Genomic DNA, 17710 nt, shown 5'->3' on the forward strand with positions numbered 1-17710 from the left:
ATGTCTTTTTATTTTTTCCATTATAATTGGTTTACAGTGTTCTGTCAATTTCTACTGTACAGCAAAGTGATCCAGTCACACATATGTATACATGCTTTTTCTCATATTATCCATCATGTTCCTCATAAGTGACTAGATATAGTTCCCTGTGCTATACAGCAGGATCCCATTGCTTATCCACTCCAAAGGCAATAGTTTGCATCTATTAACCGTCTAACTCCCAGTCCATTCTAGTCCCTCTCCCTCCCCCTTGGCAACCACAAGTCTGTTCTCCAAGTCCATGAGTTTCTTTTCCATGGAAAGGTTCATTTGTGCCATATATTAGATTCCAGATATAAGTGATATCATATGGTATTTGTCTTTCTCTTTCAGACTTACTCAGTATGAGAGTCTCTAGTTCCATCCATATTGCTGCAAATGGCATTATTTTGTTCTTTTTTATGGCTGAGTTATATTCCATTGTGTATCTTTATCACATCTTCCTAATCTTTCATCTGTTGATGGTCATTTAAGTTGTTTCCATGTCTTGGGCATAGTGAATAGTACCGCAATGAACATAGGAGTGCATGTATCTTTTTCAAGGAAAGTTTTGTCCAGATATATGCCCAAGGGTGGGATTGCTGGGTCATGCAGTAGTTCTATATTTAGCTCTGAGGTACCTCCATACTGTTTTCCATAGAGGTTGTACCAATTTACAATCAACAACAAGGTCCTACTGTAGAGCACAGGGAACAATATTCTATATCCTGCAATAAACCACAATGGCAAAGAATATAAAAAGAATATATATGTGTACAAAACTGAATTGCTTTGCTGTACAGCAGAAATTAACCCAGTATTATAAATCAACTATATTTCAATAAAAATTTTAAAACCTCATTGCCTATTCACTGTTATTTACTTCAGGTCTTTAAATTGAAATGGTCTTTGGGGAAAAAAAATGGCCTTCAGTTTTCTTTGATAGGCTTTTATATGCCCATAAATGTACCATGCAGTTATAGTGATAAATAATGCCTCTCTCTTATCAAGAACACACTTTGTGACAATTATCTTACATTTATGTTCTCAGCTAATCATTTATAGAAACACTGCAAGATAGGTATGTTATTATTCCCAATCTACATTGGAAGAGAGGATCATTAAATTTCTCCAATTTAACTACTAATTTCAAGTTAACAATAGTTTCACAATCTCTGACTGCAGGGCATCAGGATTGCAGCCATGCCTTGATAAAATAGGAGCCTGTGTTCACTCAACTGATGGTATGTGATGTCCTGTTTATCCATTGTTTGTTAAACAAAAGTTTAGTGTTTATAGGTATTAAGAATATGGAGAACATTTCATCTATGACATTCTCTCTTTGGGAGGTTACAGTATTTTTTTAAGGTTATATGGCCTGGAAAATCTCAAAGGAGTAGAACTCACAGCATCTGGCTTGGCTAATTCTAAGTTTTCAGAAAGGAAAAGCAACTCTATATCACCAGTGGGGCATGAGGAGGTGAATAAGTGTAGGAGGTTTTTGTTTTATTTTATTTTTTTAATGATTTTTATTTTTTCCATCATGGCTGGTTTACCTGGGGATTTTTTGTTTTTGCTTTTGTTTTTTAAACTCATATCAGTGTTATTTGTTAAATTTGATATTTGTATACCTGTTTTCACTCTTTCTGCCTCAAATGCCTTTTAAGACCAAAATGTGAGATGACCTGAGTCTTCTTTATTTATGGCCTTCAGGATACAGAGTAATGATTTAAGGTTTAGGAAATTTTAAAATGGTAGCGGTCAGGATTTGAACCCAGGCAGTCAGATTCCACAGCCTGCCTTTATAGCTTACTCTGCCAGTTGTCTTCCATGGTAATAAACGTATTCATAAAAGCACTCATTGAAGAGTTATCAACTCCTCATACTATACATTTCCCAAATTTCCTGGCATTGGATGTGTACATGCTGAGGCTAATAGACAACTAGTTGAATATGGTGGAGCAGATTTCATTATTGGGTACAAAGTTGGGTTATGTGGACTTTTAAGTATAGTATTTTAAAATTGAAATATGGTTGATATACAATATTATATTATTTTCAGGTGTGTTATACTTAATACCCTTCACTTATTTTTCCCACCCCTGCCACTCTCTGCCTGTCTGACAATAACTTATTGTTTTTCTTTTTTTGGTTGTTTTGTTTTTTTAGATTCCACAATAAGTAAAATTGCACTATATTTGTCTTATTTTATTTCACTATTTCACTTAGCATAAGACCCTTTTGATATACTCATGTTTTTGCAAATGACAAAATTTCACATATATATATCTCATATCTTCTTTATTCATGATGAACACTTGACAAACACATATATGTATGTTAAACTAGTAATCTTGTTTTCTTCAGATTAATATCTAGAAGTGAATTTGTTGGATCATTAGGTAGTTCTATTAATAATTTTTTTTAGAACCTCCTCACTGTTTCCATTGTGGCTGCACCAATTTACAATCCTAGTAACAGTGCATGAGGGTTCCCTTTTCTCCACATTATCACCAACACCTGTTATTTGTTATCTTTTTAATGATAGCCATTCTGACAGGTGTGAGGTGCTCTCTCATTATGATCTTGGTTTTTGCATTTCCCTGATAATTAGTGATGTTAAGCATCCTTTCATGTGTCTATTGGCCATCTGTATGTCTTATTTGGGTAAGTATCTGTTTAGATTCTCTACCCATTTTTTAATCTTGTTATTCATTTTTTGATGTTGTATGTTCTTTGTATATTTTGGATATTAACCCTTTCTTGTATATATCACTTGCAAATATCTTCTCCCATTCAGTAGTCTGCCTTTTGTTTTATTGATAATTTCTTTCACTGTGGAAAACCTTTTTACTTTGAGGTAGTTCCATTTGTGAATATTCTTTCCTGTCAATTTTTGGAATAGTTTGAGATGAACTCAAACTCTTCTCTCAATGTTTGTTAAAATTCACCTGTGAAATTGTCTAGTCCAAGATTTCTATTTGTTGGTTAGTGTTTTTCATTACCATTTCAATTTCAGTACTGGTAATTTTGGTCAGTTAATTTTTCTGTTTCTTCCCCTGGGAGATTGTACGTTTTTAGGAATTATCAGCACATGGAAGTTCCTAGGCTAAGGGTCCAGTCAGAGCTGCAGCCGAGGCCTACACCACAGCCATGCCAACACCAGCTCTAAGCTCCCTCTGCAACCTACACCACAGTTTATGGCAACACCAGATCCCTAACCCACTGAGCAAGGCCAAGGATCAAACCCACATCCTCACAGAGACAATGTTAGTTCCTTAACCAGCTGAACAAACAGGAACTCATATTTGAATATTTTTTATGTCCCTCCCTTCCCTTCATGGATAGCAATGGTTGACTGCTAGAAGTTTCCCCATAGCTCACTGATATTTTTAAGTAGTTTCTGCAAATTCTAACATCTAATATTCTAATATAATATATAATATTCTAATATAATTCTAATATATGTGTTACCTCTTGATTGTTTTAATTGACTTTTTTCTGTTCTTCATGATTCATATCTTCTTATTTCTCTGTATGCCTGCTGATTTTGAATGGATGCCTAGAATTGTGAATTTTACCTTTTTGGGTGCTGGATATTTTTATACTGCTATAAATATTCTCAAACTTTGCTCTGGGATACACTTAAGTTACTTGGAAAGACTGACTCTTTTTGGTCTTGCTTTTAAAATGTGTTAGGTAGGATAAGGGCAGTGATTTATCTAGCCTAATTATTCCCCAACTACTGAAGCAAGACAATTCTGGTATTCTATCTTATATCCCATAAATTGGGGATTACGTGTATAAATTATAGTCTGGCTGGTAGAAAAAGGCACTGTTACTATCCTTGTGTGAGTGCTCATCACTGTAACTAGTAAGTCTTTAGGGATTTTTCTACCACTGTTTTGTGTTTTAGAATACACGTGTGTCTATTGATACTCCATTGTAGGCTCAAAAGGACCCTATGGGAAGCATCTAGAGTTTCTCCTCTGCAGTATTCTATCCTACCTACTCTAAGATACTTTGATCTCTCTGAACTGTCAGGTCCATCTTCTCAACTCTGACCAGGCTCTGCCTAGGGTTCCCTTTTGTCTGTTGTAGCTTGGAAACTATCTCAAGATAGTAAGGTAAAGAATCTTTAGAGCTTACCTTATTTATTCATAGTCTCTGTCCTTTGTTGCCTGGAGTTCAGTACTTGTCTGATTGAAATGTTTATTTCATATATTTTATCCAGTTTACAGTTATTTCAGACATAGAAGTAAATCTAATCCCAAATACTTTATCTTATCCAGAAGCAGAAGTCTCTTACTCTTTTATTGCTTTCTTTCGTCAACGAGTATCAAAAACACAAACTCTCTCTCTCTCATAAGCACATGCTTTTGTGCCCTTTGCTAATTTGCACATTCACAACACATAACTGTCTGTAGAACTTTACATGTTGGAGCAAGAACAACTATATCATCTCCAATGTAGCAACCCCACTGTCTAACACAATTACTAGCAGATCATGTTCACTTTATAAATGATAGATTGAATAAATTAATAAATGAACAAATATATGAAGACCCATCTGCACTTTCTCTCTCTCATATGTTGAATATTACAGATGCTATGTTTAGGGAACCTACAATTCAGCCAAATAATTACGTACATAGAGTTTGGTGGGAATTAGATTAAGTACAAATCTAATAAAAGAAGAGGGTATTATACATAATTTAAAAACTGGATGGGAATTTCCACTGTGGTGCAAAAGGATCTGCGGCATCAGGATTCAGGTTAGATCATGGCCCTGCACAGTGGGTTAAAGGGTTGGGCATTGCCGCAGCTGTGGTGTAGGTTGAAACTGCAGCTCCAATCTGATCCCAGAGCTGGGAATTCCATATGCCATGGGTTGGCCAAAAAAGAGAAAAGAAAAAAAATGGAGATTACCAGATCACCTCTAAAGTCCTTCTAGCTCTGTGTTTCTCTTATCTGGAGGAGCCAAAGATAAGTGAGCAGTATACTAGGTCACATTCATTTATTACTTACTACTTAAAGCAGCATAATTTCACAGTTTTTCCCTTAACTTGGTGTTCTTCCAAAGAATTATTTTAAGATATCATTAGCTTAAAAGCATTTCATATTTTAAATGCTATATTTATTACTTTTTAAATGTTAATTTTCTATAGCTACAAACTGAGGCCATATTTAAAGTTGAATAAGCTTAGGAGCAAAATCACATTACCAAAATTATAACTGTTCACATGAAGATTTGGGGTCTATGTTTTATTTCCCTCAATTAATATAGCAGTATTCCAAGAAAACAAAATGAAATAAACCACAAAAATCATTGCCTTTTTAAAGTTAATTCTTCCATGAAAACCATGATGGGTCAGGACAGCCTTGTGTATTTTTATACCTGCCCATCTTGATATATGTCTAATATTTTCTCCTGCCTTAATTCTGTAAACATTCTATCTTCCGTTAGTGCTTATCTTGATGCAATCAAACCCATGGCACACCTGTCTCTGCAGAAGAAAAGAGAGTGTGAGTCATTTGGGAGGAGCACGGTCACATTAACTCTTGGAAGACACAAAAGATAATTTATGAAATTGAGTTTCTGAGGACATAACATGATGCCCTCATGAGTAAAAAGAACCCATGGATATCCTAAAAGAGGTCATATCTTCATTCTCACTAAAGGGTTGCAGAGCCATTAAATGCCAAATTAAACTCTAGAAATAGTGCTATAGACTTTAGTAAAATAATTGTAAGTAGTTGTGATGAACTACCATTCAGAATGTTTATTCTCAGGCTGCTTCTTTGTGGCTGCTGATCAGCCTGCTTGAACACGTTTGTACCTTGCTGTTCTGCTTCACTTTTGGAAATGCACTTTCATCTTTAGTATAGATACCATTTGTGTTTTAGGGACACAAATCTGAAGAATAACAAGACCAGTATTACTCCATTGAGTTGTGGCCTTCTATTTTCAGTGAAAACAGCACTGAGTTCTTTCCCTGGCTCTATACTAAAAGAGGAGGAAGGCAAAACAAACCAAAAAAAAAAGGTAAAAGCCAGCCCTCTCATAGACCTGGGCAAAGAGAACACTGTGTCAGGATGGCTTTTCATAATGATAAGGAAAAAGCAATTTGCTCATCTAGGTGAGTGCTTTATCTTCTGGGGGTGTGTAACCTGAAGAAAGTAAATTATTTTTTCCTGGTACCAGTTGGTATCCAAGAGGAGGTAATTTACCTCATAATGTCAAGACACCCTGCTGCCATAAAAGTGGTTATATCCCTAGCTTGCTACAAGGAGCGTGCTTGCCTCGTAGTTGAGCTGATCCCTTCATAAATCACCCAATCCAAGGCTGAGATGTTTCAGAGCATAAGAGCAAGTGTACAAATGAATGATTTTTTAAAGGGGGTAGCTAGAATTATGTTTTTTAGCCCCTCCAGTGGTTGCAATTTGACTGCACTGTTTCCTTGGAAACAAAGTTTTTTTTTTTCTTTTCCTTTCTTCTTTTTTCGTTCTAAGATGGTTTTTTTGTTTTGTTTTGTTTTGTTTTTTGTTTTTTTGTTTTTTGCTTTTTAAGTAAGCTTTCCTCACTGGTCTATAGGACTGCACTTCAGTCTTACACATGCTTCACAGCTGGATGTTATAAAGATCACTTCCTCTGCTTGCTGTTGGAGACCACACATGTGGGAAAGGGAGGGTTGGTCTGTTGAAGACCCTGAGATAAACCTGCCTCTTGAGGAAGAGTGGTTCAACTCATTGTAAAGTACTGATAACAGAAGAGCATCTTATAAGCAGAATATTATTTGAACTCTTTCTCTGTGACTAAGGAAATAATTTATCATTTGGCTGGGGATTTATTACTTTTTCTACATCATTTGAGACATAGGTTTAAGGAAAGTAACACTGAAAGTTAATATTCATATTAAGACATCTTTAAACAAATAGTCACATTGCGCAAAGCCACTCAAATTGAAAGTCTTTAGCTCTGCTTTGGCACATATGTTTTTCATAAACTGATAAGACTACCCTGCCATTTTGTTCCAAGTTGTGTGTGAAACTCAAGGAGAACCGGATTGCATATATAGATGGAAAGTTAGGGTATCATTTCTTCATTCATTTATTCACTAAGTGTTTATTGGGAGCCTAACATGTACTCAATACTGTGATAAATGCCAGGGTTAGAACATAAACAGCACAAGCACAGTCCTAACGCTAACATCCTGGGGTTTCTAGTTCAGTTAGGCACATGGGCTTTAGGGGGTAAATCTCAAAAGTAATTAGAATTTTGATAAGACCTAAGAAGGAAAAGTATAAATTTCTTTAAAGTATGTACTGGAGGACTTAATTTAGTCTGGAAGGCTGAGGTGTCAACAGAAAGCCTTTTTTTTTTTTAATTTTTATTACAGTATAATTGACTTACAGTGTTGTGTTAGTTTCAGGTGTACAACAAAATGAATCAGTTGTACATAGACATATATCCATTCTTTCTCAGATTCTTTTCCCTTATAGGTTATTACAGAATAGTGAGTAGATTTCCTCGTGAAAAGCCTCCCTTTTTAAAGTGGACACTAACAAGATTGAGGTGGGAGTTGGAAATTCCTGGCAGAGAAATTTAATTGGGCATAAGTGCCACGGGGGGGAATAAGACTGAAATAGTTAGAAATTAAAGGGGATACTATCATGAAGAAAATCAAATAAGGGGAGAATAGCTCAAAATTAGATATATTGATTTGTTCATATAATAAACACATTTGTATGGAATTGATTCTGTTCCAGGAGGAGCTATAAGTGCTTTACAAATATTTATCCATTGAATCCTTTTAATAATCCTTTAAGAGATATGTACAATTATTATCCCCATTTTATAGATGTGGAAACTAAGAGATAATATTTTATAATGAGATTAAGTAACATACCATCAAGGAACTAAAAACCAGGCAAAATATTAAAATTTTGATCCTAATAGTAATAAGAATTTATAGAATGGTTTTAAGCAGAGGAATATTTTCATCAAAATTTTTATTTTAACTAGATATCTCTGATCCATGCCTGAAGAGAGGTTGAGGGGTAAAACGTCTAGCAAGAATGAATGAGAAAACAGGTTAGGAGGCTACTGTAGGACCCTGGGAGAGAGACGACAGTGCCATGGTACTGGGCCTGCAAAACATGGATGGATTCAAGAAATGTTTCAGAAATTGAAGGGACAGGAATTGGAGATGGAATAGATGCGTGATTGTGGGAGGGACAAGTCAGGGGTGTCATTTCAGACTTCTCTCATAACTAGTTAGATACAGGACCGTTTATTAAGTTAGGGGACACAGGCAGAGTTAGTGGGGATAGAGACGAACCTTACATTTTGTTTCAGCTCTAATGAATTTGTAGTTCCTAGGGTATATTTACATGGAGATGTAGAGAAAACACTTGGATTTGGGATAATGAAACCCAAAAGCAAGATCTGAGAAAAATATGTATTAATTTGGAGGTTATTTGACACTTATTTATTTATTTTTCAATTTGTTTGTTTCTTCTCTAGACTCTAATGTAGAGGCAAAGAAATATAAGACAATAATTAAGAAGTACCGATGTAATGATATAGTCCATAACAATACTAGGGGTTTTGAGACCACAGAAATTGTACACAGATGAAAGCGTTGAGGATGTTTATGTTACTTCTGTATCACCTCTGTATTGATTTAGAAGAAAATATGCAGGAGGAACTGAGGCTGGAGGGAGGCACGGTGATGACCAAAATCTTCCTAGTTATCATTTCTTGATCTTTATTAGCAGAAATTGTTGGCAGTTTATATTCTGACTTCCAAATATCGTAACAAAATTGTAAAAGACCTTCATTTCATTTTTACCTCTAACCCTTTCTACCAAACATCCACTAAAAGCTTTCTCCTAAAATCAAGATCTGCGAAGAGTGATGTGTTATTCTCCATGTGTATTTAACATGTATAATTGTGAGGCCTGATTTTACTGGGCCAGATTCCATACTGAAGAACAGTTCTGGTCCTTTTTTCCACCATGCCATACTATGAAATGGAGCATCAAATAAATGGATCCATAGAAAAAGTAATTCCACCTAAATCTTCTTTGTGATAAACTGTTCCCTTGCAATTTATGGCATCTAATAGCATTGTCTGAGAAAAGAGCAAAAGCTTTGGAAGCTGCTGCCCTTCCTTAAATCCTGCAGTCTCCTTGCTTTATAACCTTCTCTTCAGTTTATTCCCTCCTGCTTTTCTGTATCTTCCAATAAGTTTGACTTTTCCCATATCTTCCTTCAAACTTTTTCAAAATTTTATCTTCTTAGTCCATTAATAGCTGTTTGACATTTTATTGGCATCGAAGCTCAAGGAATTTGTATAAAAAATGGTATGTTTTTGTGCATGTGTATGTATATGTGTGCACATATGTCTATATGACTCTATCACAAATATATTTATAAAAGATGAAAATAGATAGGAGTTCCCACTGGGGCTCAGCAGTAATAAACCCGACTAGAATCCAGGAGGATGCAAGTTCAATCCCTGGCCCTATTCGGTGTGTTAAGGACCTTGCTGTGAACTATGGAATGGTTTGCAGACACGACTCCAATCTGGCATTGCTATGGCTGTGGTGTAGGCCGGCAGTTGCAGCTCTGATTTGACCCCGGGCCTCAAACTTCCATGCGCCGCAGGTGTGGCCCTAAAAAGAAAAAATAGAGGTGACAGTAGAAAACTATCTTTCTTTTTATTTAATGAGCTCTAGTCTTCTAGTCAACATGGAGTCTAAGGGCAGATCCTCAGGCTCTGAATATGTACTTTGTGCTCTGGGAAATGGGCAGAAGACTATATGAAGTCAGATATACTTTTGACTCCATCAAGTAATTTATTGGGCCTTTGTTTTCTCAAGAGTTTGGCCAAGAAGATCTGCAAAGTTCTTTCTAACTCTAACATTCTGTGATTCTTCTTCTGAGTAAAGTACTAGTTTATGATAAAAGTAAAATAAGAAAATCTGCTTCCAGTGGTAGAAGGCTAAGCCTTAGAAGAGAGGAGGGAACCATTCTTCTGAAAGTTAGGACAGATTTGGAAGTTAAAGTTCTGTGTAGAACGAGAAGGACCTCTATTCACTTTGTGAAATAGGAAGCAAGTTCTCTGCTGTCTCACTATTATTTTCCAAGTGACTTTCTTTTCCTCTGACTAAACTGTAAGCTCCTCGAGGGTAGGGGCTATAACATTTTCAGGGATTATTACAATGGCTGGTACATAATACATGCTCAATAAATATTTATGGACTGATCAGAGGCAAGTAAGTGACATGAAATACATAAAAGTGACAAAGATCAGAATTGGAGCTTAGTAGAATTTTTAATGGAAGCCCAAAAGGCTTGGAGAATAGGGAAGGGCAAAGAGGGGTAGACTCATGCCTGGGTTCACAAATGACAGAATGAAAACTACCTCTCCCTTGATGGTTAATCTCTATCAAGGACTTTACAATCAGAAAGTAAAAAACAATCGCATGTAAATGGAGACCCAATATGAGAATACTTCACTAATTTAGAAGTCTTGGGAGAAAGGTACAAATGCTGAAATGCTTGAAGAATCACAGAAAACAGAAGTACCAGACTTCTGGAGATGGGAAAATACTGAACAGTGACTGGGAAAAAAAATGAGTACTAGACATTACAATCTAGATACAAATTGGATAATTTTCAGCCGAATCTCAGAATGGATATTAAACAAAGCCAGTCTGACTTAGTTGTGTGCTGGCTTCACCAATTTCCAGCTGTACGGCTTTCAACAAGTGATAGAACCTCTCTGTGCCTAAGTCTCCCCAAAAGTAAAATCAGAGTACCTATCTTACAAGAATGCTTGAAGATTAAATTCTCTTAAGGCATGTCGAAGATTGCAGCCACATACTAAGTGATCTATCAGATTGGGTATTATTATTATTATTATTATTCACTCTTAAAAAGGAAGTGATATCACCAGGGGATCTCTAATAAGAATAAATCATACTTTACAAACTCATTTTCAATTTTTTTGGAAAAAGTTTTTAGATTTCCTATTCAAGGGCATTTCATAGATAAATTTGGATGACAGTAAACCCTCCAGATAAAGTCTTTGCTGCCCTCCTCCTAAAGAGAGTGATGGTGTCCATTTGTGAGAGATGTTTAACTAGGAGGATAAAATATTAAGAGAGTAAATGAGTTAGTATACTTTCTCCCTTTAAGGAGAGGAGAGTCTACTGTACAGAATACTGGAAGAATTTACAGTTAAGATTTTTGCTCATTATAAACAACTTTATATTAATTAAAATTTTCTTTAAAATTATTAACTTTTAGGGATTTCCCCCCATGGTTCAGTGGGTTAAGAATCCAACTGTAGGTGGCTCTGCCTCTGTGGAGGTGTGGATTTGATCCCCAGCCTGTCTCAGTGGGTTCAAGGATCCACTGTTGCTGTAGTTGTGGCTTGGATTCAATCCCTGGCTCAGGAACTTCCATATGTTGCAGGTGCAGCCATAAAATTAAAAATTTAATAAATAATAAAAATAAAATAATTAACTTTTAGAGTTGAAATTACCCGAAAGAAAATTTTCAGAGCAAATGTTCATATCATAGCTGAAAAACTGAGGTTAAGAAAGTCCAATGAATAGCCCACAGGCACACAGCTAGTCTGCCACATAGCTGAGGTTTGAAAAAAATTTTTGATGCCAGGTGTGTTTCAGGCTACCTCCTAGTATTAGGAAAGTTAAGGTATAGATCTTGTGTGTTTCTCCCTCTAAGGGACTATTTCCTTACCAAAATCAAAGGTGCTGTTAATGTCCATTGACTGACCATACTGGCAAAGGTAATGAGGTTACCTGTTCTTATTTCAGGGACTGAGGGACTGTCTTGCCCATCTTCCCATTTCAAATCTGATCTGGCCTCCAATAGTAGCAGTGGTACTCACTAAGGAATTTAGACAATTTTCCTGATGCTACATAGAAATTTTATTTGCGGGTCAAGTATATTTCCTGGATTAACAGGCATAAAACTTTGCTATCTAGGCTATTGTGGTCAGAATTTCTCTCTCTCTCTCTCTTTTTGTCTTTTGTCTTTTGTCTTTTGTCTTTTCGAGGGCTGCACCTGCGGCATATGGAGTTTCCCAGGCTAGGGGTCTAGTCGGAGCTGTTGCTGCCAGCCTATGCCAGAGCTGCAGCAACACCAGATCTGAGCTGAGTCTGCAACTTACACCACAGCTCACGGCAACACTGATCCTTAATCCACTGAGCGAGGCCAGGGATCGAACCTGCAACCTCATAGTTCCTAACTGGATTTGTTTCCACTGTGCAATGACAGGAACTTCGTCTTCTTCTTCTTCGTCGTCTTCTTCGTCTTCGTCTTCTTCTTCTTCTTCTTCCTCTTCCTCTTCCTCTTCTTCTTCTTCCTCTTCTCTTTCTTCTTCTTCTTCCTTCCTCTTCCTCTTCCTCTTCTTCTTCTTCTTCTTCTTCTTCTTTTTTTTTAATGGCTATACCTGTGGCATATGGAATTTCCCAGGCTAGGCGTTGAATTGTAGCTGCAGCTGTGACCTGTACCACAGCCAGAGCAACGCTGGATCTGAGCCCCATCTGGGACCTAAGCCTCAGCTTGCAGCAATACTGGATCCTTAACCCACTGAATGAAGCCAGGGATTGAACCCACATCCTCACAGAGACTATGTCAGGTCCTTAACCCAGTGACCCACAATGGGAACTCCAAGGCAAGATTTTTTTTTAATTTAAATGCCTGTAGGTTATGCAATTTAAGCAAGTTTTCTTTAATCTGATTGAGACTCCAGCACATCCTACCTGTCTGTTTCTTGTAGTCATTTGTGATTCCTAACACAGAACTCCAGGGTGTTCCACATTGATGTATCTTCATCTCCAGGTACTCTCCTTCACTTGTAGTGTTTATTAATTTAAACTCCTCATGTCAGTTTTTCTATCCTCACCTGTTACTCCCAGCAAGCATAATTTCTTTCCAAACTATGTGTCACTTCCTTTATTCTCTGAAAAATGTTACAGCTTCAGACAACTGCAGAATGTAAATTGCTTCTGAGGAGAGAGTGGGTTCTGGTCTCAATGCTTGTTATTTTGAGGAATAGGGAGTCCTGTGTCTAGTCAAGAGGGGTATAAAATTGTGTGAAGATTTAAGGAGTTCTGTAATGGCACAGCAGACATAAATCCTGCTAGGAACCATGAGGTTGCAGGTTCGATCCCTGGCCGTGCTCAATGGGTTAAGGATCTGGCATTTCCCTGAGCTGTGGTATATGTTGCAGATGTGACTCAGATCCTGTGTTGCTGTGGCTGTGGTGTAGGCCAGCAGGTGCAGGTCTGATTCAACCCCTAGCCTGGGAACTTCCATATGCTGCATGTGTGGCCCTAAAAAACCAAAAAAAAAAAAAATGTGTGACGATTTCAGCTCAGGACTACAACTGTACTTGTCCTTCAGTATCTAAAATCAGACACACTTGGCCACAATACAAATTTTTTCCTTTCTGAAATTTTCATCAATTTTATTTGAAGAATTCATATTTTTAAAGCTAGTATAATGATGGAGAAACAACTAGATCCTACTGAATAATAAAGAGAACTATAGTCAATGTTCTATGGTACACCATAATGGAAAATATTTTATATATATTTTTATATATAAATAAATGGAATCACTTTGAAGTACAGTAGAAATTAACACAGCATTGTAAATAACCCTACTTTAAACAAAAATAAAGACTTTCTCAGAAAAAAAAGTAGAATACACACAATGAAATACTACTCAGCAATAAAAAATGAAATAATCCCATTTACAGCAACAGGTAGGACCTAGAGATTATCATACTAAGTGAAGTAAGCCATGCAAAGACAAATGTCATTATGCTGCTTATATGTGTAATCTAAAAAAATGATACAAATGCATTTATATATGAAATAGGAATAGACGCACAGACACAGAAAAAAAAGCCACAGTTACCAAAGGAAAGAGGGATGGAATAAATTAGGGGTGGAGTTTAGGATTAACATATACAATATACACACAAGCATATAGAAAATAGATAATCAACAAGGCCTAGTGTATAGCACAGGGAAACTATACTCAATGTTTTGTAATAACCTATATGGGAAAAGAAACTGAGAAACTGAACCACTCTATTGTACACCTGAAGCTAACACAATATTGTAAATCAACTACACTTCAATAAAAAAATTAAAAATTTTTGGAGTTCCCTGGTGGTTCAGTGGGCTAAGGAGCCAGTATTGACTGGTTGCTGCTATGGTGCAAGTCCTATCCCTGCCCCCAGAACTTTCACATGCCACAGGAATGACCCAAAAAATTACCTAAAAAAATTAAAAACCTAAAAAAAAATAGTAAAAGTAGTATAATGTTGACATCCCTTCTGGGAATGAAATAACTGGGTTTTTTTAGTGTTAAAGAATACATTAGGAGTTCCCGTCGTGGCGCAGTGGTTAATGAATCTGACTAGGAACCATGAGGTCGCGGGTTCGGTCCCTGCCCTTGCTCAGTGGGTTAACGATCCGGCGTTGCCGTGAGCTGTGGTGTAGGTCGCAGACGCGGCTCGGATCCCGCGTTGCTGTGGCTCTGGCGTAGGCCGGTGGCTACAGCTCCGATTCAACCCCTAGCCTGGGAACCTCCATATGCCGCGGGAGCGGCCCAAGAAATAGCAACAACAGCAACAACAACAACAACAGACAAAAAGACAAGACAAAAAAAAAAAAAAAAAGAATACATTAACCTTCTCACTCCATTGGGTATATTTGTAAATTTACTTACGTTAACAGCCAACAATGCCCCTGAGCCCAAGCTGCTTTTCTCTGTCTTAAATTTAGCTCTGAACTTTAGAAAATGATGAAAAAAATTTAGCTCACCCCCACTCCACTGTACTGACTTACTTGAAAAAAAAAAAAAAAAGTTGAATACCAACTATGCTTTGGGTGCTGTTATTTATCTCTGCATTCCCAGTGTCTAAAACAGAGCTCCTGCCCTAGAGGAGATGACATTTCTGTGGTTTTTAGATTTATGAAATCCAATGTAGAAGATCAACAAGAGCTGGAAGAGACTGGGAAAGAAATCTTCATGAATTAACTGAGGATTTCTGTGGATTCTGTGGGGTTAAGATGTACAGAGGAGATAGGGAAGGATCGCTACATAATGGGAACAGCACACATGGAGGCATGGGGATGTGACAGCAATGGAAGAGGAGGGTTAGTGGATTCTAGAGGGAGAGAAGCACAGTATTAAGAATTAGCCATGATTTATTTATATATAAATGATTTTCAAAAAAACAATAAAAACAAAAAAATAGTGTAAACGTTAAAAAAAAAATTAGCCATGAAAAGAGTGTGTAGGAAATCAGATTCAGAATTTTATTTTTAATCAATTTATAAGGCACTACATTTACATTTCACTTCAGGAAACTAAACTCATTTGCCTATTCAGTATTTCCTGAACATCTTCTGTTTGTTAAGCTCTGTGCTAAAATTTTATCATAAAGGGGTAAGTGAGATACAGTCCATTCCATTAAGCAGCTTTCAGTCTAGTTGAGCCAAGACCCTCTACCCAACCCTCTACTCCCATCCAAACCCTATTTTGGAAAGGTGACAAAAATGGACTTGGAGGAGGCTAGATAAGGGGTATAGTGCAATTGTCCACCTGCTAAGAAAAATTGCCCCAAACCTATATAATGTCCAAGCCTATCCTAAGTATCATGTAATAAATAATGTCAAAAAACATATCTTCCATTTTGCTAGCATTTGCATATTCATCCATTTTTAATTTAAAATAGCATCCTTATTGTGTGTCAGGTATTATGTTAGATTCTGAGGATTCAGAAATGAGCATGGTAGACTCACTACATAGCTTTCTTGAGTTTATATCATGGCTAGAAATATTCAGAGTGTTACAGAAGTATATGAGAGAGAAACACACATAAGTAGATTTAGAGGGGCAGTGTAGGGAGAAATCTGGGAAGGTTCCTGGAGGAAACTCAACTGAGGATCCATTGGAGTTTTCTAGGAAAAAAAAAAGAGGCGAAAATTATACTAAATCTAGGGAACCACATGTAAGAAGATCTGAAGAAAAGGTGAAGTATATTTGGTGGAACTATAAGTCAAATATATATATATAGTCTTTTTAGGTCTGCATCCGTGGCATATGGAAGTTCCCAGGCTAGGGGTTGAATTGAATCTGTAGCCACCGGACCTATGCTACAGCCACAGCAATCAAGATCTGAGCCGCATCGGCAACCTACACCACAGCTGACTTCATTGCCAGATCCTTAGCCCACTGAGCAAAGCCAGGGATCAAACCTGCAACCTCATGGACACTAGTCATATTCATTTTGCTGAGCCATGACGGTAACTCCTTATATAATATTTATATAGAGGTTCATTATAATATGAATAATTATTCAAAAGAAACAGAATGCTAATATCAAAGAGTTGGAAATATTAAGTCACACAACATATAGCAAGTTTCCTAAAAAAATAGTTTTTATTGTCTCTATTTAGATCCCTTAAAATCAGAAAAGCAGAACCAGAGGCAAGGACCGGGATGTATGTGATTCATTCAGAGAACATTCTGCAGGAAGAACCAATAAAGGAAACAGGATAACAAAGAAGACAGAGCTGAGCAAGGATGTGGTTTCAGGTAAGAAACCTTGATGTACTAGCCTTGGCCTGATGTACTAGGAGAGGGCTATCTATGTAACATAAACCACTCCCCACTCTGAAAAAAGAGGCTGGTTTTTTGTATCCCTAACACCCAGTCCATGGCACAGGCATAATGTTGGGAGCATAATTTTTTGTTATGATATGTATAGCTTCTTCTTTTTTCTCCATTATCTTGACCACACAATGGTGTCAAGAGCTAAGTAATATAAAAGCTTAGTAATACAAATACAGATTTCTTAGAAAGTAGAGAGGTAAAGAAAACTAGGATGCTTATGTTGTGATGCCTTGGTCATCCTTTGTGTAGGGCAGAGTGTGAGGGGTGGGGCTTGGGGAGAAACTAAGACTGGAAAGGTAAATAGGAAGCTGAGTGATAGGGACCATAGCAAAGCAACCAGCTAGACTCAGGATGAATCAAGTAAAACAGAGTTTCTCAGAAGGAGATCTGAAAATGTGGATTGCTCTGTCTCAGTCAGAAGCAAAAGACTTGAGAGTTTGTATTGGCCTCTGATTCTTCCAAAGTGAATCATGGATTCCTAAGAGAACCATAAACTTAGTTTTGCAGTTGTCTGGAGGTTAGGGCAAGGAAGAGTATTTTTCTGTCTTTGGTTGGGGTTAGAGTGACATACTCCTACAATGATATTGTAGGGCCATAAAAATAGAGAAAGCTGCCTGGAACTGTGTCCTCTACATGTCTCTTATGGGGTCCTCACTCCCTCAAAGTTGATCTTTCAGAAAGAAATCACTTTATTTACGTATTCTGATATTTGAGCATCCATATGTGTTTTTTATTTTCTAACCACACTAGTTGAATATCCTCTTTATAGGTTAGAACTTTACTCAAGATAAGTTCTTTTGTTTGTCCTTAGAGTTGGTTACTTTTTATGATGATTGTTAATTAATAAGACATCTTTTTTATGGATAGTACATAGAGAACCTAATTATGTTGTTTAGACAAGCAACTCTTAAAAGTTAATAGTGATATATTCAGTTTCCTGATTTTTGGAGCATG

At 36.9% G+C, this 17710-nt stretch overlaps 1 long non-coding RNA gene across 1 annotated transcript; it reads left to right on the top strand.

The window, feature by feature from the left end:
- Positions 1 to 1135: 1135 nt before the first annotated feature.
- On the top strand, positions 1136 to 16618 carry LOC146399826 (uncharacterized). The gene is made up of 2 exons (XR_014815103.1): positions 1136 to 1262; positions 16540 to 16618. It is a non-coding gene; the product is annotated as an uncharacterized LOC146399826 (long non-coding RNA).
- The last annotated feature ends 1092 nt before the right edge of the window (positions 16619 to 17710 follow it).

The sequence above is a fragment of the Sus scrofa genome, chromosome 9 (assembly GCF_054392235.1).
Source record: "Sus scrofa isolate SSC_HxYL_T2T_F1_AM1 chromosome 9, Sscrofa_HxYL_maternal_Yorkshire_Landrace_v2.0, whole genome shotgun sequence".
In the NCBI taxonomy this organism is placed as follows: Eukaryota; Metazoa; Chordata; class Mammalia; order Artiodactyla; family Suidae; genus Sus; species Sus scrofa.